Source organism: Platalea leucorodia (assembly GCF_965183815.1).
Source record: "Platalea leucorodia genome assembly, chromosome: W".
NCBI lineage: Eukaryota > Metazoa > Chordata > Aves > Pelecaniformes > Threskiornithidae > Platalea > Platalea leucorodia.
The window spans coordinates 22,750,753-22,776,160 of record NC_138859.1 but is presented as its reverse complement, the minus strand read 5'-3'; the positions used below and the strand labels follow the sequence as shown (position 1 = coordinate 22,776,160).

The 25,408-nt window shown below is 41.3% G+C and overlaps 1 protein-coding gene across 2 annotated transcripts in view; it reads left to right on the top strand.

Moving 5' to 3' along the window:
• LOC309601881 (growth hormone receptor-like) overlaps positions 1-25,408 on the top strand; it is a 164,330-nt gene that overhangs the window by 53,242 nt on the left and 85,680 nt on the right. The window contains exon 2 of one of the 2 annotated variants that reach the window (XM_082335125.1): positions 23,808-23,896. The exons of the other annotated variant lie outside the window; for it this stretch is intronic. The gene's annotated coding sequence lies outside the window, so the exon portion shown is untranslated. The remainder of the gene's footprint in view (positions 1-23,807; positions 23,897-25,408) is intronic. 2 annotated transcript variants of the gene reach the window in all.

The following is a 25,408-nucleotide window of genomic DNA, read 5'->3' as shown; positions in this document are numbered from 1 at the left end:
CACTATGTTTGATGAGTTTGAGATGAAATTTGTGGAAAGACACTTGATAGTTCTGGGCTGAGGGGGCAGAGGGTTTTTTTTAACATGAGAAATACTGAGCACGTTTGTAATGGGAAAGGAGAGGCAGAAGATAGTGAAAAATTAGAGGAAAGCCTGAAGGAGAGGAAGAGAGTAATAGGACAGAAAGCAAGAGGAAGCTAAAGGAGACAGAGTAGACAAGAAAAAAAATTTGCCATCCACTTAATACTTGAGAGCAATCTTTAGATTGTTTCAGCATTAATCCTCAGTTATTCCTCAAAAATAAAAGAAAGCAGAGGGGAAAAGTCTTAAAAGAATTCTTCTGGCTGGCAACCTTGTGGCTGCATTCAGACGGTTGCTAGTCTGGAGAAGCTGTTAGGCAACTCCCTAGTATCTTTTATCTATGCTGCTTGGAGGTCTCTTGGTAAGCAGAAGATTGATGTGGCCTGTTCTCTTTCCTGGGCTCAGCCTTAGAATAGCTTGAATGTTCGGACATAAAAGTGAACAAGTTCATTCACTACTCTCAATGTGCTCTGCCTAATGCCCCCAAAGCACTTTTGGGATACCTGGAAAAGAAGCTGGGCTTCTTATGGGCTGTCCTGGCAAAGGAGGTGTCCTTACTTTTTGGCAAAGCAGCACCACCCATTCTGTCTGAATGATGCTATCCTTGAGTCATTGCCCCCATGGGGAGAGCTGACCTGTGGGTAGGCCTGGAGGCAGGCTGTTGATTGGTACAGACTGTGCCATCCTGCGAATTTTGTTGTTCCGCTTTGGATCTTTCTTGGTTATTTTGAAATTTTTGCCTCAGACTATCTCTTGGTCATGGTGAATGAGATGTAGAAGTTTTTGGTACGTGATATCCAGCCTTCTCACCATCATTTCTACCCTACCAGGCTTTTCTTGTATTCCCTCTCGCCCTGCCTGTGCAGTTATTCTAGTCCCTTTGAACTAAATGTACCTAGTGACTAATGTTCTATTAATCTCTTAATTTTCTTAATCCACATGTTTCATTCCAGCTTCTTCCTGGGCTCTTTTAGGCTTCCACTTTTAATTTTTCTAAAGCATAGGGAGTATCATTTGAGCTGGCTCTTGCACAGTCATGACTGAATCTATCTGTGCTCATTCAAGTATGTCCTTATTCATGCACTACTTTCTTATTGACAGGTGTAGTTCTTGGAAATGTGATAGGTCCCTATCCGCCAAGTCATATTCATCCAGCGGCTGAAAGATGATTAGGAGCCATTCATCAAGAGTATGAACTCCTTTTGAAAGGTAGGCCTGAGGGGTATGACATTTAACTGTACCTGGCCAATCTTGATGTATCATATAATGATTGTGGCAGCTAGAACATATTGAAGGAAGAGTGTCTGTGGTATGCTTCGGAAAAAAGACCATGCTGTTAGCCTGGTGCTTGAAAATTGCTTGCTGTTGTGGTTTAACTCCAGCTGGCAACTAAGCACTACACAGCCGCTCACTCACTCCCTGCCCCCCCCCCCCCCCCCCCCGGTGGCATGGGGGGGAGAATCGGAAGGGTAAAAGTGAGAAAACTTGTGGGTTGAGATAAGAACAGTTTAATAAATTAAAAAAAAAATAATAGTAATAAATTGTAAGGAAAAGAGGAAAAAAATGAGAGAGAATGTGGCAATTAAACACGGACTCCGCATGAGTTTAGGCGAAGACACTTTATTTTACAATGTATCCCTTTTATAATATGATCTAGTGTCCACGAGTCTCTTCAGCTTTGCTTATTGGTTCTTCAAGCTGGTGCACACGAATTCCTCTTTCAGGGATGTATCCAATCTCATCCTTATTTTTCTGCTTCTGAGTTTCACAAACTTGTTTGTAACAAGCCTCAAGGGCACAGCTGCATTCCTGTGAACCTCTTTGTAACAAGCCTCAAGGGCACAGCTGCATCTCATCAAAGTAAAACACTATCTATCTCATTTATTCCCACAATTCCCCCTTTTTGTTTTTCTACCACAAAAGCTTGTTTAATCATATTCTATAGCATTTTCTATACCCAAGACACTAGACAGGAAACTATCATTATTATAGCGCAAAATATTAGTAACAGCAAAAGACCCATTTTGATTAGAGACATTACCCACCCGCCAGTTCCCCAACTTGTTAGTAAGTGATTCAGCCAACCAAATCCATCACTGACTTGTAATTTGCTAACTTCAAATCTTTGATTGCTTTATGGATTAATTTGGAGTTATCTGACAAGTCGTTCCCCATCAGTCTTCTCAGAGTTCAGTGTCTTCTGCTGCTCGTTCCTGTTATCCGATGCAAGAGCCGGTCTTACGCACCTTGCAGGTACCCACTTAGGTCCTACATCTGTTGAGACACAAGCATACCCTCTGCCCCAGGTTAGTAGATCAAAAGGACCTTCCCATTTACCTGTTTGTAGCGACTTTGTAAAAACCTGCGCCTTCTGTGGTGTGGCTGTTAAATCTTTTGACTGAAGAGACAGAAAATGAGAGATAATAACAGGAATATTATTTTCAGACGTGTTCAGGTAGTTTAACACATACACGGCTTTACTTAGTCTGTCTGCTGGAGTGGCTCCTGGCATTCCCCCTTTTTGTTTTTGCAACATGGATTTTAGAGTGCGATGTGCATGTTCTACTATGGCTTGGCCTTGTGGTGAATGAGGAATTCCAGTGCTATGTTGAATTCCCCATCGATTAAGAAATTGTGTAGATTTACTACTAACATATCCGGGACCATTATCTGTCTTTATGCGGTGAGGGACGCCAAGGGCAGCAAAGGCTGATAGCCAGTGTCTAATAACATCTTTACTTTTTTCCCCACTGTGCGCAGTAGCCCATACAGCTCCAGAAAAAGTGTCTATAGAAACATGGACATACTTCAAGCGACCAAAGTCCATTATATGGGTGACGTCGGATTGCCAAAGCTGAAGTGCCTGTAGGCCTCGTGGGTTAACCCCTGTTGCCTGAATAGATGCAAACTGTTGACAGTCTGGGCAGGCACGCAAAATTGAGAGATCAAATTGTCGTTTTAATGCCCTTGCGTTTTGGTGAAAAAAGGCATGAGAGAGCCTTGCTTGTTGTGTTTTTTCCGGTATAGGTTGTGACCAAACCGGTGCTGTTAAATGATCAGCCCTAGCATTTCCTTCTGTTATGAACCCGGGTAACTGAGTATGACTTCGTATGTGCATCACAAAATATGGATGCTGCCTATTCTTAATTAACAGCCACAACTGTTTAAACGGGCTAAACGGGTGTTCATTTGGGACATGTTTAAGCCATGCTTTTTCTAATCTGCGAACTACATTGCAAACATATAAAGAGTCAGAAACGAGGTTTATAGCCTGGTTAGTCCATAGAGTAAAAACTTGTACCACTGCATAGAGTTCTACCACTTGTGGAGATCCTTGTATATGATACACTTTTTCCTGCCATTGTTCGTTATCAAACCACACAAGGGCAGCTCTTCCAGTTTTTCCAGAGCCATCTGTAAAGATAGTGGGCCCGTCTATGGGATAATTTTGACATAATGGTGTTCTCTGGATCAGAACTTCTGAATGTAATTGGATGAGTTTGTGGGCAGGATAATGTATATCTATCTTTCCTGGAAATCCTTCCAATGCTATTTGCAATGGGAGGCTATTTGCTTGGCACCATTCCAGATATTCCCCTGTCAATGGTATATAAATATGTTGCACTTCCGTGCCTGTTAATTGGACCGCACGATTTCGCTCTTTACAGATAATACCTGCTAGCATTTATAATTGAGTAACAATTGTCTTTTTGGGCTGGTATGACAGAAAAATCCATTCCAAAACAACCAATGGATCTGTTAGTGTGGGTACCCATTGGCCTAACAATCCTAAGGCTTGGTAATTGTGGGAGAATATATAAAGTTGCAGGGGTTGATCTTCTACGCGACGGTGTGCTTTTCGGTTTTGTATTGCTTGATTGAATTCTTGCAGAGCCTGTCGCGCGTCAGACGTCAACTGACGTGCAGATGCAAGGTTGTTATCTCCTTTTAGCAATTCAAAAAGAGGAGCTAGCTGTTCATTTGTCAGTCCAAGATATGGCCGGACCCAGTTGATGGTTCCTAACACTTTTTGTAGGTCATTTAGGGTTTTGATGTTCAGCTTAATCTGTATCGATTGGGGTTCAATTGTTTGTTGCAAGATTTTCCAGCCCAGATATTTCCAAGGCTCAGTTTTTTGTACCTTTTCAGGGGCTACTTCAAGTCCATATCTGTTTAGAGCTCGTCGTATCTCTTTTTCTACTGCTTGTAACTCGATTTCCGGTCTTCCGGCTATTAAAATGTCGTCCATGTAATGGTAACACAATAATTGTGGATACTGCATCCGAATTGGCGACAAAGCACGGGCTACGTATTGTTGACAAATTGTTGGGCTATTTTTCATTCCTTGCGGTGGAACAGTCCAATGATACCTTTGCATGGGTTCCGATTGATTGACTGCTGGCACAGAGAAGGCAAAGCGTTTCGCATCCTCCTTCGCAAGGGGAATGGTAAAGAAACAGTCTTTTAGGTCCATAACCAGGATGTTCCAATTGCGAGGAATCATTGTTGGTGATGGCATCCCAGGCTGTAAAGCTCCCATATCCTCCATAACTTCATTTATCTTCCGGAGGTCATGCAGTAATCGCCATTTTCCACTCTTCTTGATAACAAATACTGGCGTATTCCAAGGGCTAGTGGTAGGTACTATATGTCCTTGTTCCAGTTGCTCCTGCACTAGATCTTTCAACGCTTGGGCCTTTTCAGTAGTCAGGGGCCACTGGTCCACCCACACCGGTTCCTCTGTTTTCCAGGTTAGTTTCAGTGTGGGTCGATATTCGGCCCACTCTTCAGTGGCCCCTATTAAAAATGTGCAGCAGAAGTAGACGTAGTGGTGGTAATAGTGGTCCCCCAGGCACTTAGTACATCTCTTCCCCATAAAGTTAGCGGAGCCGGCACTATGTAAGGTTTTGTAGATGCTACTTGACCCTCAGGAGTAATGATTTGGACAATATTAGCACTTTGCTTGGCTACCGTTGAGCCACCAATACCTGCTATGGCACCGTGGGCGGAGACCAGTGGCCATGTTTGTGGCCAATGAAGAGCAGAGATAATGGTAACCTCGGCTCCGGTGTCGATCATGAATCTTATTGTGATTTGAGGGGGTTTTCCATGATGCAGAGACAAGGTGCATACTAATAGTGGTCGGTCATTCTGTATTTGTTGTGTCCAAAAGATTTCTGGCTGGCCTGTGGAGCCAAAACCTGCAGTGCCTCTTGTTCTTGACTCGGCCTGTCGAACTTGCGCTTTGAATGGTATTAACTGAGCAATTTTGCTTCCTCTGGGAATCTGTACTGGAGGTGGAGGAGTCCATAGCATCGCTTGTAATTGTCCCTCATAATCAGCGTCTATAAGTCCTGGTAAAACAAATAGTCCTTGTAGGGTGGCACTGGAGCGACCTAATAGCAGAGCACTTAGTCCATTTCCGATTGGTCCCTTGGCTTGTAGCGGTACTTTATGCGCTGCTCGGTCCGTAATTAGAATTGTGGTGTCTATGGAAACATCCAGTCCGGCACTGCCGACGGTGCTGGCTCGGAGACAATCGGAAAGGCTTGTAACGGCATATTTGCTGTCTGAGCGCGCTCCGCTTTCACGCTCCCTCGCGAGTTTCCCGGTAACAATAGTTTGCCACCTACGTCATATTTCGATCGGCACTGGTTCGCGAAATGCTTTCCTTTTTTACATTTTGGACACAATCCAGATGCACTTGGTGCGCTCAGTTTTCCTCCCCTTCTCAATTGTGGGCAATCTCTTTTAAAATGCCTAGTTTTTCCACAGGAGAAACATGATTTCTGTACTTTCATTGCAGTGGCAAAAGCTGTAGCTAATGTTTCCATATAATGGGACATTGACCCCACCTTTTGGGTAGCTTCTATCATATCCATTAAGGAGGGATTTTTTAGAGGCAAAAGCACTTTTTTTACAGTCCATATTCTCATTTTCAAAGGCTAATTTTAAGAGTAGGACCTCTCTTGCTTCTGCATTTTTGACTTGTTTTTCCAAAGCCTCTTTAAGACGATCTAAGAAGGAGATATATCCCTCTCCTGTCCCTTGCTTTATTAATGTAAATGATTTTGTCGCTCTTCCGGCATCCAGCACTTTCAGTAATGCCTGTAAAGCAAGGTGTCTGCCTTTATGGATTAATTCGGAGTTATCTGACAAGTCATTCCCCATCAGTCTTCTCAGAGTTCAGTGTCTTCTGCTGTTCGTTCTTGTTATCCGATGCAAGAGCCGGTCTTATGCACCTTGCAGGTACCCACTTAGGTCCTACATCTGTTGAGACACAAGCATACCCTCGACCCCAAGTTAGTAGCCGATATGGCCCTTCCCAACACCCAGTATGTAAATTTTTTCATCATTACCATCACCTTCTCCTGTGATATATGTGCCATTCCCGACTCCATAGCTTTAAAATGTTTGACTATGGGTGTGACATCTTCATGTTGAAAAGGCAGCGATAAATGGTTTAGTACATATATAGCTTTTCCTAATCTGTTTTGGGGAGATTCCTGAGCTTCCCCCTCTTTTTTTTTTTTGCAATAGAGTTTTTAAGGTTCTGTTTGCACGTTCTATAATAGCTTGCCCTGTGGGGGAATGGGGTATCCCTGTCTTATGAGTGATACCCCATGTGTGGAAAAATTTTTGTGTCGCATGGCTGACATATGCAGGGCCATTATCTGTTTTTATTTCTTTTGGAATACCAAGCGCTGCAAAGGCAGCTCGGAAATGGCTTTGTACGTGCCGGCTAGTTTCACCTGTCGTTGCAGTGGCCCAGATTGCATGGGAGTAGGTATCTATGGAAACGTGAACATATCTCTGCCGACCAAAGTCGGGTACATGAGTCACGTCAGTTTGCCAGAGCTGAAGGGAGGAGAGTCCCCTAGGGTTTGTCGCAAACAATGGGCGGGATGGTTGTTGTTGGCAGTCTGGACATGTTTGCACAACGAGTTTTGCATCCCCCATAGAGATTGCAAATTGTTTCACAAGAGCTTTGGCAGATTGGTGGAAAAATTGATACGATAATTGAGCTTGAGAAAGTGTGTTTGGTACTGGGGTATGTAATGCAATGTTCGTTAGGTAATCGGCTCGTGCATTTCCTTCTGTAAAGAACCCGGGTAAGTTTGTATGGCTTCTAATGTGGATTACACAATAGGGATGTTTTCGTTGTTCTATTAAGAATAATAGCTCCTTAAACTTCAAAAACAAGGCTTCTTTCAGTATATGTTTTAGTTGTGCCCTTTCAACGCGTTGCACAACTCCTACAGCGTATAGTGAGTCTGATACAGTATTTAATGGAGTTAGAGGCCATTCTCTAAAAGCCATGGTAATGGCGTGCAACTCGACTAATTGAGGTGAACCCTCAATTTGTTCTATTTTGTGTTGCCATTGACCTTCTTTTTGCCATGTGATGACTGCTTTTCCTGTTTTCCCTGAGCCATCGGTGAACACTGTTTGACCCTTAACCGGTTGCCACTGGTATAGTGGCGCCTCTTCAATTTTCACATTATTGTAAAAGGTGAACATTTTGGGGGAGGGGGGGTGATGAGTATCAATTTTTCCACTAAACCCTGCCAAGGCCATTTGAAGTTCTAGACTATTTTGTAAGCACCAATCTAAGTAGTCCTTTACGACAGGAAGGACAATGAGATGAGGCTCTTCTCCAGCCATTTCTACAATTCATTCTCTGCCCTTTTTTATCAAGGCGGCGAACATTTCAATACGAGTAGCCAGGGTTTTCGCAGGTTGATGTGGCAAAAACACCCATTCCAACATTATGAGAGGGTCTATTCCTTTGTTCTCCCATTGTCCGATGATTGCTAGAGGCTGTTGGTTTTGGTTGCAGATATATAATTGTATGGGTAAATTTTCAAGTCGTCGGTGACATTGTTGCAGTGAGAGTTTTTCATTTATGATTCTCAGTGTGTTTTTTGCTTCGGTCGTCCATTGGCGTGGTGCGTTAATATCGGTATCTCCTTTAAGTAGCTCAAATAGGGGTGTTAATGTGTAGTTATCGATACCACACTGCGCTCTAATCCAATTTATGTTTCCCAATAGTTTTTGTACATCATTCAAGGTTTTTACGTCTGCTGAAATGATCACATTTTGAGGTTGGATACTTTGTTGTAAGATTTTCCACCCAAGATATTTCCATGGTGCTTCCATTTGAATTTTTTCTGGCGCGATTTGCAGTCCTTTGCTTTGCAATGCATATTTTAAAACAGGTAGTGCTTCACGCACCATGGTGTTCGTGGGGCCTGCTAGTAAAATGTCGTCCATATAGTGATAGATATACATTTCCGGGAATTTTAGTCGTACAGGACGTATGGCTTTAGCCACATATGTTTGACAGATCGTTGGAGAACTCTTCATTCCTTGAGGCAGGACAGTCCAGGGGTATCTATCCATTGGCTCGCCTCGGTTAATTTTTGGTACCGAAAACGCAAAACGCAGTGCATCCGTAGGATGTAGTGGGATAGTAAAGAAGCAGTCTTTTAAGTCTACTATGATTATGTCCCAATTTCGGGGTATCGTTGTTGGCGAGGGCAAGCCGGGTTGGAGCGCTCCCATTTCTTCCATAGCTTCGTTTATTTGTCTCAAGTCATGTAGCAGTCGTCATTTTCCACTCTTCTTTTTTATAACAAATACAGGAGAGTTCCAGGGGCTGGTTGTAGGAGTGATATGTCCTTGTTGAAGTTGTTCTTTGACCAGTTCTTGAAGGGCAGCGACCTTCTCTTTGGGGAGCGGCCATTGATCTATCCAAATGGGTGTTTCTTTTTTCCAAATAAGTTTCATTGTCGGTCGCTCATCAATGGCCGCTACTGAAAATTTTCAGGGCAATTTAAGGTGAAGCCGCATTGGGACATTACATCTCGCCCCAACAGGCTCATGGGCAAATTTGTCACATATGGCCGTACAGTAAATGTAGACCCTTCTTGGGTATTGATATTGAGCAGGTGGGTACTTTGAAAGGTTTGAGAAAGGCCGCCGACTCCAATCAAGCCCTTTGTGGGGGTGGCTATTAAATCTTTTGATTGAAGAGACAGAAAATGAGAGATAATAACAGGAATGTTATTTTCAGACATATTCAGGTAGTTTAACACATACACGGCTTTACTTAGTCTGCCTGCTGGAGTGGCTCCTGGCATTCCCCCTTTTTGTTTTTGCAGGTTCAGTTGTTTGTTGCAAGATTTTCCAGCCCAGATATTTCCAAGGCTCAGTTTTTTGCACTTTTTCAGGGTCTATTTCAAGTCCATATCTGTTTAGAGCTCGTCGTATCTCTTTTTCTTAGATGTGGGCAATCTCTTTTAAAATGTCCAGTTTTTCCACAGGAGAAACATGATTTCTGTACTTTCATTGCAGTGGCAAAAGCTGTAGCTAATGTTTCCATGTGATGGGACATTGACCCCACCTTTTAGATAGCTTCTATCATATCCATTAAGGAGGGATTTTTTAGAGGCAAAAGCACTTTTTTTACAGTCCATATTCTCATTTTCAAAGGCTAATTTTAAGAGTAGGACCTCTCTTGCTTCTGCATTTTCGACTTGTTTTTCCAAAGCCTCTTTAAGACGATCTAAGAAGGAGATATATCCCTCTCCTGTCCCTTGCTTTATTAATGTAAATGATTTTGTCGCTCTTCCGGCATCCAGCACTCTTAGTAATGCCTGTAAAGCAAGGTCTCTGCCTTGTGCTAATCTCTCTGGTCGTAACCGTGCCTGTAACTTTGGGTGATTTAGCGGCGGATCCCCCATAAGCTGTGGGAGCCCTGCCCCTTGTAAAGGGTCGCCTTGTTGTCGCTGCATATTGGTAATTGTGGCGTTTTGGCAGGCGGTACGCCAGGTGCTTTCAAAGATCACCTTTTGCGTTGGGGTCAATATAAGATTAGTAAGCGTGCATATATCAAATGGTACTATTTCATTTGTAAATATTCCCCGTAGCAGGGATTGTGTAAAAGGAGAACCCAGTCCATGCGCGGCAACTGTTTGTCGTAGATCTTTTAAAACATTATAGCCAAAAGGTTCATGCTCATCAGGGACATTTGCGTTGCTGCGTATGACAGGACACGCTATGGCTGAACAAAAAGCTGTATCTCCCGCTTGCAGTGCTTGGTGTCTAATCTTTTGCCACCTTGTAGCAGCGGCTGACGCCCCCCATTCCTCGGGTGGCAATTGATTATGGGTTTGTGGAGTATCGATATCAGGAGCGGTAGAGAAAGGCGGTAAGAGTGCCGACGCAGCAGGGGCCGGGGGCGGGCGGGGAAGTGGAGGGGTACCGATTGCAGGGATCGGGAGGTCTAGCAGAGGTGTTGAAGCCATAGGAGCAGGTGAAGGAGAAAGCGGTGCAGAGGGTAGCGGCGGCGCAGGGAGGGTGGAGGGTTGTGCAGCCTGAGCACCCGCGAGCAAGGGCATGTCGGAGAACGAACCCGATGGCGGTGTTTCTGGCGTGCCCTGCGGGGTTAGCTCCGGAGCGGTAGCAGAAGCTGCAGCCTTTCGGTCTGACTCTAATTGTTCTAAAGAGTCTTTCAGTAAACGCCATGTCGTCAAAACACTTGTGGCATTACTGTCCCCCCTGGTGGCCGCTTCCCATAACACTTTTCCTGCCTCCTCCCAAGTCTCCACCTGGAACGCGGTCGCTGCGTTCGCTTGTTGCCCGTTTTTTCGCAACCAAGTTAACAACAACCGAACCTTTCCTTCATCATAATTTATCCCCCTTTTTGCAAGGATTCGCAAAAATATACGCAAAATAGATTTTTCTTCCGAGGACATTTGCGCCCCCATTTTCCCGTTCCCAGCTGCTCACCTCTTTTTCCCGAGGCGATTAATTGTCAACAAGCAGCTCTCTGGTTCGCTGCAGTAGAGTTCAGCTCTCTGGTCCGCTGCAATATAGTTCAGCTGGGCTTGCCACTGGCCACTCTCTCGTCCGTGGTTCTTGGGACCGAATCATGTTGGGGTCACCATTTGTGGCAATTAATCATGGACTCCACGTATGAGTTTAGGCGAAGACACTTTATTTTACAATGTATCCCTTTTATAATATGATCTAGTGTCCACGAGTCTCTTCAGCTTTGCTTATTGGTTCTTCAAGCTGGTGCATGCGAATTCCTCTTTCAGGGATGTATCCAATCTCATCCTTATTTTTCTGCCTCTGAGTTTCACAAACTTGTTTGTAACAAGCCTCAAGGCCACAGCTGCATTCCTGTGAACCTGTTTGTAACAAGCCTCAAGGGCACAGCTGCATCTCGTCAAAGTAAAACACTATCATCTCATTTATTCCCACAAGAGAAAAATAAAACCCAAGACAGACAAGTGATGCAAATGAAAACAGTTGCTCACCACCAACCAACTGATGCCCAGCCAGTCCCTGAGCAGCACCCCCCCACCCCCCCCCCCGCCAACCTCCCCCCCCAGTTTTATTGCAGAGCATGACATCATATGGTATGGAATAGCCCTTTGGCCAGTCTGGGTCAGCTTTCCCAACTGTGTCCCCTCCCAACTTTTTGTGCACCCCCAGCCTACTTGCTGGCAGGGCAGTGTAAGAAGCAAAAAAGGCCTTGACTGTGTAAGCACTGCTCAGCAATAACTAAAACATCCCTGTATTATCAACACTGTTTTCAGCACAAATCCAAAACATAGCCCCATACTAGCTACTATGATGAAAATTAACTCTATCCCAGCCAAAACCAGCACACTTGCCTGTGTAAATTATCAAATGAATTCAGTTCTTTGTTGGGGTGAAACTCCTCTGATTTCTCCTGATGGTTCTCATTGCAGCTGTGGTTACAGGAATGGATTACTTCTGGCAGGAAAAACTAGCACAGGAAAAATCTCATTCTGCTGCAGTATTCTGTGAATTGGCTTTCACAGGTGGATAGGTGTAGCTGATTCAATTTCTCTACTGGGCTCTGTGTAGCAGGCTAATATTCAGAAACAACAGATTCATGACACAGTAATTACAGCTTGCTTTGGTATTTGAGTCTGACTTTATGTGATAATTTTAATACAAAATTCATGAGTTGTTTGGAGAAAAGCACTCACTGCAGTGAGAAGCACTCTTAGCTTCTCACATCGCTATTGCAACCCAAGTTGTTGGTAACAGTTTCTTTCTTATTTTAGATCTCTGGGTAATCAGCTACCAAAGTAAGAAATATTTCATAAAAGGGTTGAATCATTGGTCACTTGGAGAAGATCAAAAGTTACAGGTCATAAAATTATCAAAGCGTTCTGATGGTCTGAGGACTTAGTATTACTTGGGTTTAGAAGGAAACAAAGCACTATGCATACTGCATAAATCTTAATTTATCTACACATTTTTTTCAGATTTGTGACCAAACGCTGAAATGATACTTTTATCTATATAACCATTGTTATCAGTTTTCAGTCTGACAGTGATATATTGTATAATTCGTGCTGCTCTGGCAATCTTAACTGCTGTCCACTGTTCTAATTCATTATTTTGGCAAGGCAAGGTAACATACACCAGAGTTATGGAGAACAAGTTGAATTGAAATTTGTTTGAAATATGCTTTTTTTTTTAAAGCAATGTTTCTTTTCAATATAACTTATTTTTTGTTTATCTGTATAGATTGCTTGTTTTCATTCTGAGTTTGGTATTTTATTTTTTAAAAATCGTGTTCAGGTTTTATTTCCAGAAAATTTACTTTATTTTTCTTTATGCCCAGTACAGAACTGCTTACAGAAATAACTACTTGTCAGTAATCTTTTCAAAGACTCATAGTATAACAAAATGAAACCCTTGATCCCTTAGTCTAGATTCTTAAACACTAAGATAAATTAGAGCTTCATTAAATTAATGATTCGATACTTAAAAAGGTGGATTCAGAGAAAAGGCTTAGAAAAATGTATGAAGTATAAATGAACTCTGCATTAAAGTTACCATTAAGCAGAAGAACAATGAATCATAAATTGCATCTGTATAAATGCACATGCTTTCTTTGGGGAGACAGTAATTATTATGCCCAGGAGCACTCAGTAACATCTCCTACTCAGTTACTGTCAGCATCAATTATTCCATTATGATGAAAACTTCTGAAATGATCTGAGGTTAAAGAGAAATGAAAAACCCAAATCTCTTTGCTTTAAGTTTTTCCCTGTTGTAAATAGTTTGGGGGCATTGATAACTTGCAGCTCTCTTTTATACAGAGGCAATTAAATTTACAAACACATTGATAAACATACCTTAGAAATGCAAGAAAATTGCAAGTCCCTTCATTTTTTTAATTATGTCATTTACCATCAAGTTATAAGTGTTTCATAAGGAAGTTATTAGAGATTATCTGATTTGTCATACGGTGATGTCTTCAGGGATCCTTTGTGATATCTGCATTCTGAAATGGGAAGAGGAGCACTCTCCATTTCTTTTCATTTAAAGTGTTAAGTGAGTTTATCTGATTCTCTTTTGCAATTACTCGGCATTTCTGTCATGTACCATACAACCAAACATGAGAGAATTGCTGAGAAATACTTAAATATTATATTTCATAAATGTATTTGTGAATACATAACTACATTTATATTCCTAATATAGTTTTATATTGGCTACAGGCTGGAAGCTGTCTGAATCCTGCCATCAGTGGTGCTCCTGCCAACCCCTGAAAATAGGCCTCTTTGAATTCCTGAGTTTGATTTAAGATTGTTGATTTAATATTTTTAGAAGAGAAAACAAGCCTAAATCAGTGAAGAAATAATTGGCTGAACATATGAATTGCACAAGATACATGTTCACACTTGGCACCTCAGGGAAAACACACCCTGGAGGAATTCTCCACCCCACTCCTGTGTTAATTTTGACACCCCACCCCCAAAAAAATTTCTTGCCACAGATACTTTCTGTTCCCTAGTTAGCCACATGTAAAGAAACCTTAATTTTTTTATACTGATGCTCTTATAGTTGGACTCTGCTTTGCATCAGCTGGGTAGCATGTTGTCTTGCACCTTTCCCGAGATGTACCAAAAAGACTTCAAGCTAAAAGAGGCAGTGCGAAGCTTTTGCTGGAGGATCTGGTGACTCCACAGTGAGTCTACACAAGTGAGCTAGACTATCTCAGCTGCATTTTTGCTTTGTTGTGATTTTAACTAAACTACCCAAATTCTTAGAGATGGAGAAAATGGCAGTGTCATAATGCCATAGAACTTAACTGGTCAGAGCATATTTTGCTCGCTCAGGTAGTTTCTGTGATCTGCTCTGGGTTGGTTCACTAATGCAGTGTCCTACTTTGGTTTATGAGATGACCTCCCTGTGCCTTAGCAGTTGGATCATCTGTTATAACTGAATAATGCAGAATATACATGAAAATCAGATGCAGGACTTACGGTAAATTTTTCTGATCTGAATCTGAATTCTCTCAGTGCCAGGAGGCACACAAGGCGCGAACATCGTTCTTCCACTTCGATCGGTCTGCGGCTGCCACCCAAGGGCCACAGCGCAGTCTTCTGTTGGTTTTTTCCTTAGGACATGACCGATCCAGTTCCATCTCCTCCTCCTCACTTCATTACTGATTTTCTCCATCTCCGCCATTTCGTTTTTTTTGAAAGTTGATGCTCGTCGTTTCTGCAACTTCCCCCCCCCCCCCCCCCCCCCCCCCCGGGAGGAGGTAGTTGGCTTCCTGCCCAACCCCCATGACTTGGAGGGCCAGTGGTTTTTCTGTCAGGGTGGCCTTCCCTTAGGCTGCGTTGGTTCGCGGCACCTTCTTCAGTTTTATCCGGTGCACCCTCCAGAGAGGGATCCCCTATCCACCACCCAGGGGACGCGCCTTCTAGCCGTGCAGCCCCAGCCGAAGGACGGTAAATTTTTGAGAGTAAATAAATGACAGCCATGACAAGAACTCAGGACATGAAACAGATGTATGATACAAACACATATCGTATGCATAAATCCTATAATTTCAATATGTACATATATACAAACCCATACAGTCTGACAGAAGATGGATGGAGGGGTATGGATTAAATACTCGGATTCCCCATGTCACATCCCACCTGGGGGAAGGGAGTGGTGACTAAGATTCTCAAATCCTCTGGGTGTGGATTAAGGTGGGCCAACACTCAAGGTCTGTACACAAACACCAGCTTTAATAGAAATCTCCTATAGAAACAAACATTGAGTACAAATATTCGATACCCACCAGCCCTCTCACGATTATATCTACCCCAGCTATGCAGCTTTATGGAAAATCAAGGTAGGCCGTGCAGTACTTAACTACAATTTAGCAACTTTAAGAACTTAATAACCTTAGCAGAAGTGAAAGGCAGGGGGGCGGGGGGGAGAGAAAGAGGGAAGAAGAGGAGAATCACCAGTCTTGGATCCAGCGTTGGACCTGCCAATGGGGATATTCGGTGGAGAGAGCCCCCAAGAGAGAGCGAGAGTCCCTATTTATAGATTTCAGTCTCTGGACTTCTGGAACCTTCTCTCATCCCAGTTCCAGGAGTGGTAGAGATACCAGTCGAATTAAGAGGGGTGACCAGTCAAACCAAGAGGAGTGATATCAGGACGCTCTCCCAGGCAGTAGGTGTAGGGGGGAATAAGACTCTTCACAGACCGCGGGGGATGGGGCCGAGGCAAGGCTGCCCTGCCTTCGCAGGGCTCCCTCCCTCACCCTCATTCCAGGGTACTGTCTGGTCCTGGGTCCTAGTGACAGTCACTCTGCATTGTGGTTTTAGCACCAAGGCTCTTTGAGACAACTCGTTGGTTTGCACTAGCAGTTCTCTACACCCCAGATGCCTCACTGTGATCGACTTGCAGGGAGGTATTCTGGAGCTGTCTTCTTTTTTTATTGATTTGAGTATTAGCCAAAAGCAAATGAGGACTGCTTTTAAAATAGAACTGAAGAAAAATACAAAAGGGACTATACAGTGTCGTTGCTGTATAGGGGCCAAAGTTTGTGACACAAGAAATCTCTTCTGGGTCTCTGTTTCCATGAGTATTATAGACCATTAATGCTATGTATAATCTTCATTGAGATAAGGAGCTGGATTTGAGATCTCCCCAGATGAAATATTTGATTCTGAAATAAAATGCTGAGTGCCTTCAGCTGAGAACTTTAGAAGATGTTTTGCTGATCTAGTAGTTTTTTCCTTATTGGGTCATTCTTCAGATTCAGGTTTTAGAAACTAGAAACGTTTGAAAGCATGAACAAAAGGAAGACTGAAGTCAACAAGAAATGTTTCTTCTTAAGCAATCTATAGAGTTTGGAAAAACACTATTAAAAGTCAGAATGTATACGGCTCCCACAGCTTTGCTAAACAGAGAGCTCTTTAACATTAGGGCTCTTTGTTATCCCAAACTGAGGAGAGCCAGAAGATAAATATATTTAAAGTATGAAAATACACAAAGTACACGTGTAGCTTGCAAATAATTCATCCAGAAAACTAGCAGAAGGCAAAAATAAAAGCCATAACTAAAATGTAAATCTTAGTGACTCTTTTTGCCTCTTATTTTTATGAGACCGCAATAGTGATTGTTGATGAACAAAAATCAGATCAATATTTGATATTAACAAAATGTTTATTTTTAACATGATTATTACATTCACTCATATTCCAGCAGTATTTGAAGCCACAGGTATCTCAGCATATTGCAGGAACAGCTGATGAGACTTGGATGCCTAACTCAAGGAACAGCCCATGGCTGGGGATCTAGAGTGGATGGAGGGGACATTTTTTAGCCCTTCAGTCCTACATGCATATGCACCTCCCAGCTGCACTTTTCACTCCTGGCTGACTTCAGCATCTTCCTTCTTAGCAATTGACTTCTGCAAATCCCTTTCTTTAATGCTTAATCTATTCACATGCACTCTTTGTTGATAGTACCTGTCATGCTGACCTTGGAGCTGTATGCTCAGAGGTCTGGGTTTTAGGCATTTCTCTGCATAGCCAAGCAATGTCCAGATTCCCTGACTCTGCAAAAGGACTGAGGAAGTGCAGTTCAGGACTGCAAAGCTTAGAACCGTCTAACTTCAAAAATACAGAGAGAGGAGAAGCTCAGTCTCTTTTGCTACATAATTTTGGGCACTTGTGAAGAGTTGTATTTTCTTCTTGTGTTGGGGAAATCTGACCCCTGCTGAACTGAAAGTGAACCTATACAATGATAAATGTTACCTTTTTTGGGAAACAAAGTGACCGAGCATTCAGTGAAATGGAATAGCCGTTTGGGGATATAACAACAAACTGGGCTTTTCAATTTGCTGTTGAGTGAAGAGAAGGTCAAACAAAGTGGCCACCACCTTAGTTCGTGGGTAATGCTTCGTTTGAATGTGAGCCATTTGTGGAACTTGTAAAGCCAGTCATTTAAAGATGAAGATCTTTAATAATTCTTAGGATAGCAGCTGCAACACTTAATGGCCAAATTAAACTCAAATGTAGCAGTGATGGAGATTAGGTAAATTTGCTGCTACAACCTAAATCTCCCTCCTTTGTCCTCAGAAGCACTCTCCTAAAGTGTAGGTTACACAATTTCCAAAAGTGGGGAGAAAATGAGAGCCACAGAGTTTTTTAACTTTGCCCAAGTTACATACTAAGGCACCAGTAAGCTTAAAATAAAGTTTGTATCCCTGAATTTTAAGTCCTGTACTTTAAAGCACTAAACTGTTCACCCACTGTGCTGATTAGTCATGAGCTTTTTTGATCCAGTAAATTTTGTTTGTATGTTTCTGTATTAACAGTTTGCCAAATCTTCCCATATGCTATGTTTTTTCTTAGAGCAGTGACGATTTTGGCAGCATGCATTTAATAGGTGATTTTCTTAATATTCTATGTTTCCTTTTGGAAAAATGTTTTCTTCTACCTTCTTACAGTCCTAGTTCCTTGAACCACAGTTTTTATCCTTGCAGTAGTTTTAGTCTTTTGTTAAAATTAACAGGTTTGGGTTTCCATGCTTTTATATTTTATTTGTATATTTAAAAATGTTTAATCAAAAAGGAGTGGGACATTGTGAGAGGAAATGAAATCATATTATTCAAAAGCCAGGCTTTCCACTTTTGCAGAAAAATATCTGGAGCTGGCTGATCATGTGTCAACAATGCCATTCTCTTACAAAAACATAGATATAGTAGGATGTATAAAGCTGAAAGAGAACTACATGAGGTAATCCTTTCAGCTTAGCTTTCATAAAGCCTCAGATAGACTGCTATTTCAGACTTGGGCTAACTGAAGAGAGTCCAGAGGAAAGCTATGAGAATGATCAGCGATCCAGAAAACTTAGTTGAAAAATTGGTTTTGTTTTATCTAGGGAGGAAGGGAAGTATAACAGTCTTCAGGTAGGTAAAGGACTATGAAAAAAAGGTAGGGAATAACCTAGTCTTCATTCTCATGGGGGGAAAAATAGTAGAGGAATTGAATTACATCAAGAGAGACTTGGGGTACATATTAGAATAACTTTCCTAGTGGCAAGGATAGTCATGCATTGGGAAAGACTGCCAGGGGAGGTTGCAAAATCTTTGCAAGTCTTTGTTGGTCTTTAGAAAAATCCAGTAGACAGAGATAAGAGTCAAGAAAGAATTGATCTGGCTGTGAAGAGTGGGAATGGACCAGATGATATCTGGCAATCCTTTCCAGGCATATTTTCTGTAGTTCTGTTACATAGGTCAGAAACTCGTACCCAGTAATTTGTTTTGCTTGAAAAGCAAGTTGAAGTGATGGAGATTTTTTTTTTTTTTATTCAGCCTCTAGTAAATTCCAGTTTTCTCTTTATTTCAGCCTTGCAAAATATTTTTTCCTTATTTCTATTCTTGATTCTTCAATATCTCTTCTACTTCATCAAAGACCAATCTAGTATTTATAGCTTCTTCCAAATGCGGGTTATTATCAGGTACAGTTGAGTAATCTGTTACGTATTTTTCTCGAATAAACTGGGGATATTATCTTGATTATAAAAAGATGCCTCAGACTTTGAATAACATTTTTAGGTCCTTGCTCTTTTGAAGTTTGTTAGTCTCTTTAAGTGTGGACATGAGAACTGGCTACAATAATCCAGTAATACAACTTTCTTCTCAGCTTATACTTGGTATTTCCCTGTTAATTTATCAAGAAAATTTCCCTTTTAAGTTACTGATATGTCAGAAACAGTTTCAACTAGTGTAGAGTTCTGGATTTCCAGCTGCCCAGATCTCAAAATACTTTACATAAACATTGACTAAACAGTTCTTCATAGCATTCCTCCAGTTCGAGTAGATAATTAACTGTAGTGTTTCACTCATGGAAGACAGCCTGAATTCTGTTTTCTGGATACCACAAGATCTATCTTGTATGTCAAGTGAAATTGCTACCTACTTAGAAAGTTTGGACTTCTTGTCTGTTTACATCCTTTACAATGCTGATGGTTTCCTTTATAACCCAAAGAAAGAGGCTTATTAATTCCTATATTTGGCCTTGGACTGCAGTGCTGACCTCCTGAGCTATCCTGTCCACAGATATACTTGTAAGCATAATACAGTATAAAACATAAATTCGCCTTTCATCCCTGCTACAAGTGCCAAAACAAATATCAGTTGTTACTTAGCTTAGTGCTGCTAAGAAAATGTTCCAGTTATTGTTATGTCAAAGAGGCAAAGACTGTCAAATCTGTAAGAAGAGAAATGTGGTTCAGTAAAGTGTTTAAAACATGAAGGGCAAGATTTATTGGTAGACTCCTAAGGATATGAAGGGATTGAGGTGAAAAAAAGACACTGATTTGGAACAAGAATGTGATCCCTCGTCCAGGGTATGCTGGTGAGGCAAGTGGAAGGGTTAAAGGAGGAAAACAGGTTAAAAGCCTTGGCTATCTGAATAGAGGAAAAAAGGGATAGATGATGGAAGTTTCTGATGGCTTTTGTTAGTGTTTCCTTGAAAGAATTTAGGGAATTCCTGTGCAGAGAAAAAAGTTGATGAGAGAATTTAAGGAGTGAGTTCACAGTTGCAAAAAGGTATTTCAGCTGAGGATGTGAAACCTCATTATATTCGAGGAGTAAGAAGTAGTAAGAAGTTTGAACTTAAGAAGGATGGAATGACTTGATTGGAGAAATCTTAAAAATGCATGTGAAGAGCCCATTTTTCCTTCTGTTTAAGACAAATATTTTCAAAACAGGTTCAGGAGAAAGTAGTTTGGGCCTCTAAGCAAGTGCCATGCATCACAGCTGATGCAAACTGGAGAGACGAATAAAGCACATATCAGATACAATCAGAATAAAATTCAGGCAAATTATGTTTTGTCTTCCTTTGAGCTTAGTTGTAGAAGAGTTATTTAACTGGAAATGAAATGAAGTAAAATACAGGAGGAATACAATAAAGAGAAAATTAGGATTTCTTAGGCCAAATATTTCGAGCACAAACGCTCAGGAAATAGTTTATCACAGATGCCAGAGATCCTCTTATGCATCTGTTGGTAGCCCAGCATGATGGAGGGGCAGGACTTTTGAACAATCTGTTAGGACTTGTGAATCTAAGTCGTGTGTCTGCTTGGAAATAATCCATCCTTCCTCAATGACCCATGCAATCGTAGGGTATCCATAGTTTACCATCTTTCTTCCAAAGCATGTCATTGATATCCTCCTCTTTTTTTTGTCTGCTGCCAGCAGTTTTTCAATTCTGTATATAAATATACAGAAACATGGAATCACAGGATCATTGACGTTGGAAGGGACCTCTGGAGATCATCTAGTCCAACCTTCCTGCTCAGAGTGGGGATTTCATTAATGCAGTTGCCCTGGGCTATGTCCAGTTGGGTTTTGAATATCTCCAGAAATGAAGACTCCACAACCTCTCTGAGCAACCTGTTCCACTGTTTGATCACCTCTACAGTGAAAAAAGTCATTAATGAAGATATTAAACAGCATTGACCACAGCATCGACCCTTGGGCTACTCCACTAGTGACTGGCTCTCAGCTGGACTTTGTGCTACTGATTACAACCCTTTGAACCTGGCATTTCAGCCAGTTTTCAGTCCACTTCACTGTCCACTTATCTAGTCTGTGCTTCATCAGTTTGTCAATGAAGATTTTACAGAAGACAGTGTTGAAAGCCTTGCTAAAATAGAGATAAACAACATCCTCTGTTTTCCCCTTATCCACCAAGCTAATAATTTCATTGTAGAAGGCTACCAGGTTGGTCAGGTATGATTTCCCTTTCACAAATCCATGCTGGCTACTCCCAATCACCTTGTCCTTTGTATGTTTCAAAATGGTTTCCAGGTTTATTTGCTCCATCACCTTCTCAGGAATCAAGGTGAGGCTGACTGGCTCTCAGTTCTCAGTGTTCTCCATCTTGCTCTTCTTGAAGAGCCTCCCCAAGTTGCCGCAACCTTTCAAAGATCATGGAGAGTGGCCTTGCAGTGACACTGACCAGCTCCCTCAGCACTCCTATGTGCATCTCATCAGCTCATGTGGACATATATATGTGTGGCCTATTACAAGTATTCAGTTCTAATTTTTCTAACTAAAGAGCGAGCATATTATGCCTCCTCTGAATCTAAGCATTAAGCTGGCTTTGCCTTCTAAACTTCTCAAGCTTTTATGTTCATAGGTATTGTGTGCACAGTACATAAGCCACACTGAAAATATTTTTTAAGTTCTCTGGAGAACTCATTTCTGCAAGTTAATGGCTGAAATCTCCTGGGAGCCTATGTGCTTCCCAGGCATTCTGTTTAAGCAGTAGGTTAATTTTGGTTAGCTCTCTCCCTGGGGAGCAGATTTCTGCCCTGATACCCAGTGAAGCATCTCATCCTGTCTGCCTTAAGACCAGCTGCAGAATTATATCTGAAAATGCCATGAATGGTTTCACAAAGACAGGATTTTTCCAGCACTGTGTCTTTGCTTAGATGCTCTTCTGAAGACCAAAAGATCTTTTGGCACATTTGGATCCATCTCATCTTTTCTAGTTTATTATTTTTTGATAGGTTAGCATGGGACGTGCTGAGGAGATAAAATGGGCACAGATCCTGACATCTCAATAAAGAGCTGAGTCTGTTTCTTAGTTTGGGAAGCAAACCAGTCCTGGATAGGCCCTATCTTAACTCAGTGCTGCAATCCTTTCGTTTGCCACATGGGTTAGAATAAACAAATGTGTTTCTGAGAAAAAATGTGTCTCTGAAAAAACCTCACCTGTATAGTTTATTCATACGTAGCTATGTTCTCCTTTTGCTGAAGTTGTAGTTTTTCCAAGAATCATTGAAAAGGTGGCTGCTTGCCATTTAAACATCTAGCTTGTTACCTTATGTGCAGTACTGCCTCTTTTTCACACATAATGAAGTGTCAGAGCCAAGTGCAAATATAACTGTCTTCATGCTTGTGTGGCTTGTTCTAAACTGCAATATTGCAAATAAACAGTGTCACTGCATGGAGTCTCTGTGCTATCACCACTTGCTACCAAGAGTGAAACAAAATGTTCCAAGTACAATTAGGTAATCAGAAGCTAAGACATTTCCCTTTTGTTGCCCATAAAGTAGCTAAGATCTTTTCTGCTGTTGAACAGGATTTCAAAATATTTTGGAAAGGTTACGGGAATAATTTTCCCTTTCCTATTGTAGTAGGATTCTGACTTTGTCACATGGAGATCATTTCCACTTGCTAATACCCTACCGAGTGTTTTGAAACAGGAATTTGTCAGTAGTCCTTGGTAGCTCACTTCAGTCAACAGCTGCCTTAGACTTTACAGCTTTGTTTCAGTCTAAGCTGTCCCTTTATTTTTGAAAAAAAATTCTGTGGGTACAAATCAAGATTGCTGCTGCTCTTTCTTAAGCCAGTGCTAGCACTCAGTCAAGGAAAACTCTCATTTAAAATATTACTTTCTTCTTGTTAAGGCTAGGGCTATGTGGCCCTAGCATTCAGTCTGAATGTATACGGCATTTCTTTGGGTGATATTTGTGTTTTTGCAGACTGCTTCCTTTTTCTGGTTGTTTAAAGAGCCTGATACTGTGAAATCTGGTCTTCTTTTCATAGTCCCACCCACTAGAAACTAAATTATTATGAATTACTCAATTAATGTGAGCACCAGGGGTGACTTTTTAAAATACTTTTAAAAGCTGACTTGCATCCTTGGGAAGAAGTAACCTTCCATGTTGAATTAATATTATTTTTATTTAAATATAGAAATATTACTAACTCAAAACCATTTTAGATGATGCTGCTGTGCTAAATATCATGGGAGTGATAATGTGCTTAGGAATTCTGAACATAATAAATGACATACTTTTTTTTTTTAACAGCATGCTATCTTCCTGAGAATGTTACATACTGTCCTTTTAAAGAAAAAGGAAATGCTACTTTCTTAAAATTACTAGTTTATAAGTTACTACACTGTAATTTATTGTCTAAAGTAGTAGGAGTGAGATACTACTCATCCAAACCCTCCTCTTGATAATTCTGAGTTTTCTTCCAGTCTGGCTGATTTACACCGTGAATGTGCACTGAAAATGAGTCTTGATCAGTCACCCTGACTTCTCTTTGCCATTTAAATCTATGTTTGTGCATTCTAATGTCAAGGTTAGCGTGGGATCCTGCAGCTCGGCAAGCCCCCAGCGACACAAGGGGTTTCAGGCAGACATTGCTGTTTGAGTGAGAAGCCCAGGTGCACCTCTCAGGGCCGTTGTGTAGACTGCTCAGTTGGTGGCCTTTCCTGAGGTGGCCTTCCCCGAGGGAGGGCAGTGCCAGGATGCCCATTAGGATTTTGTTTTGTCATCTTCCCGCTGTCAGTGACCTTTGTTGTTGCAGAACTCATCAGTTTTCTGTTTCCCCTGATTTTGTGTAGGTGCTGGGATGGCTGGAGAAGGTCATATTGTCCCTCAGTTGAGCTGAGGGAGGCGTTGAAGCATCATCCATCCCCTGCTGACCTTTGAGGTAGTGTGATAACTTTTATCTTACCTGCAAGTGACTTTATTATGAATGTTGGCTAAGCAGAGTGATCGATAGTATCCTGTAGCGCTCTGCAGGTAATCCTCACAAATCCCATGATCCATTCCTACAGAAGGTGATAATGATAATATGCAGTATACAGAATTCTGATTGGGATCTAATCGTCATATTTTAATATTCCCTCAAACAATAGAAATATTTGAATTAAAGCTATCAAATTTAGTTCTGATGTAAATTGATGGCTTCACACCCATTTCTACCAAGCTTTAGTAGCCAGTATTTGAGACAAAGGGGTCAGTGACTGGTAGAAGTGCTTCAAAGCCATTTTTCCTTGACAGAGAAAAATTATTTTACTGTATTTTAATGAGACATTTCCCATTTAGAACATTGTCATGGTTTAACCATGAAACCAAGACACACGTTATTTAAAGTATTAATTGCCTGACTTTTAAAATGCACAATACTGAAATAAATGGAGAAAAAATTCTGTGGTTTTCCAGGGAGAGAAAACTTGAAAATGCATATCAGAACATTGTAGATAACAAATCTTGGTTCAAATGACACTTAAATGACATCTAGTTTGAATTTATGTATTGGGTCTAATTCATACCTGGAGTGTATTACTGAAAGCTTAATCAGATTAGAGTGGGGTAAATTTGAATCAAATATCACAGAAATATGCTGTGGTATAAGGGATTCAGATTCATGATTGCTCATGCTGTGGAACTGGAAAGATGTTATCTAGTGTTAAATGATTACGTAAGCCTTTACAGCTGCTATCTGTGTACCATAGCAGTTTTATGAGACTTAACTGGCTATTCCTGTCTAAGTGTGCACAAATGTAATGTTATTAAATAGAAGATAAATTCTAGAGATTTTTTGTCTTTGGTTGTGGTACAACAGGTAAAAATTGCCACCCTATGTCCATATTTTTAACATTTCTAAAACCAGATGGTGGAACTCTAGATGCATTCATTGAACCATGATTCTGCTTGGGAGGCTTGTCTAAGGATGTACCAATTCCACTAAGAAAATAAAAAGGTCAGGATAGTGAAAAGTTACTTGTAAAAATGTTTGTAAAGTAGGCATAACTTAGAGTTATTAGGGACCTCCTCAACCAAAACCTTCTTTGTTGTGGTTATGTGCCTTCTCATATAAAGTTAAGCATACTTGAAAAACAATTTATGAATGACATCTCTCATTTTATAGCTGAAGCACAGCAACACAACCATACAGAAAGCTTGTTTTGTGCTGTGCTCTGTTTTATTGGCTTTCTGTGCCAAGCAAGCTGGTCATTCCCTAGCTAAGCTGCCCGTTCTTTATTCCTCTACAAGCAGTGGTGCAAGAAGTGTGTCTAGCACTTAGAGCACACAGCTTGGACACGGGGTCTGGCCTTGCTTCTGAGCTCCACTACTGGCTCACTCAGTGGTTCTGCCACCCTCTGTAACCTCGTTGTGTTTCAGTTTCCTATTTGTAAATGAAGGCTAATACTTCTTA